This window comes from Sciurus carolinensis, chromosome 16, assembly GCF_902686445.1.
Source record: "Sciurus carolinensis chromosome 16, mSciCar1.2, whole genome shotgun sequence".
Taxonomy (NCBI): Eukaryota; Metazoa; Chordata; class Mammalia; order Rodentia; family Sciuridae; genus Sciurus; species Sciurus carolinensis.
In genome coordinates, this window is record NC_062228.1 from 43807490 (window position 1) to 43809149 (window position 1660).

The 1660-nt window shown below is 47.7% G+C and overlaps 1 pseudogene; it reads right to left on the reverse strand.

Annotated features, from left to right (window-relative positions):
- Positions 1–255: 255 nt before the first annotated feature.
- Positions 256–914, reverse strand: LOC124966411 (vacuolar protein sorting-associated protein 28 homolog; annotated as a pseudogene).
- Positions 915–1660: the final 746 nt, after the last annotated feature.

A 1660-nucleotide genomic window follows, 5' to 3' on the forward strand; every position in this document is an offset into this window, starting at 1 on the left:
GTTAACATCTCCAAAAATGGGACAATTCAATGTCATGTATCTTCTGATGCGATGCACTAAGGACACACTATCACTTTTTTTTCCCCCCTGCGGAAGGACGGCATCTTTATTGGGGGTGAATCCTGACACCAGAGACTCAAGACAGCTGCTCTGAATATCAAGTCTCATGAAGATGTCCAGGGCAGCTATGGCCACAGAGAGTGAGGAACTGTCTCCTAGGAAGCACCCCACATCCCCCAAGGGTCAGGCCACGGCTCAAGCGAGCAGGAAGCGGTTGAAGGCTTGTAGGCAGACTCCAGATCGAAGAGCAGCTGTCGCACCTGGGAGTCATCCAGCTCATCGGATGCTGACATGTAACTCAGGGTCTGTAGCCATCGACTGACTGTTTGGTGGCCCTCAAAGGCTGGGGGCAGGTGGCTCATGCAGTGCATGGTCTCCATCAGCTCCCGCAGGTGGGGCTGGATCTCGTCCATGGCACGGATCTCTAGGCGCAGTTTGTCTGTGACTGTGATAAAGAGTGAGACAACATCGGCAATACAGCGATTGAGGTTGCCCTTGTCGTCCTTGATGGTGATGGGCCTGTCCTCCTTGACCCTCTCCATGGTGAGCGGGCAGTCCCGGCGGAACTTGCGCAGAATTCAATGGAACTAATTTCTGAGCCTTGAAGCTGCCAGAAGGCAGCTTTGTACTGAACCAGGAGCCGAGAGCAGGCTGCAGTGTACTCATTGGGGTGACGCAGTCCTTGATGTAAGCTTTTTCCAGTGCCTGCACTGCCTTCACTCCTGCAAACAGCTCTGCCATGTTGTCATACTTCTCCCTCTCCTGGGCATTCTTGTACAACTCACCTCCTCATACAGCTCTGCCTTGTTTCCAGGGGCTCCCAGGCCCCGAGTGGCTGGGATCCTGTGAAACATCCTTCAGGCTCTGTCAGCCACAGAGTGAGACCTGAGCACGCTTGGCAGCTCCGGGAGATGGCGCCTGGGTGGGGCGCTCGTCCACGCCTGCCCTGCCGGAACCCACTTTTTTTAAAATTTTTTTTTTTTTTAGTTGTAGATGGACACAATGTCTTTATTTTATTTATTCATGTGGTGCTGAGGATGGAACCCAGTGCCCCATGCATGCAAGGAAAGCGTAATCAAGCCTCAACCCCAGCCCACACTATCACTTTTGCAGTATCCTGCCACAAAATTCATGACCTGAATGTAAGCACAGGATTCATAGGACAAACCCCAATGAATGGATTTTTTTTTTTTACAAAATTTATCCTCTTCAAAAATTCCATAGTAATCAAAGATAAGAGAGCAATTCTTTCATATTAAAGATTAGAGAGACATGTTAAGTAAATTCGTAAGTCGAGGTTCCTAGACTGGATCCTTCACAATGTGTAGGGAAGAGAGTAGGATAGGCTGCTATAAACATTTAAATATAAATCATGGATTAGACGACATTATCCTAGAAGTGTTAGTTTCTTATATTAATAACTTACCATGGTCATGTGTACTCTTATTTCTGAGAAAATAACACACTGAGGTGGTAGAGGGTAAAAGGGGAAAAATATCTACACTTTACTTCAAATGGTTCAGATAAAAAGCATGTTTCAAATGCCTACATAGAGAAAGAATAAGAGAGTGCATGCAGCCTGAGGCTGTAGCTCAGTGGA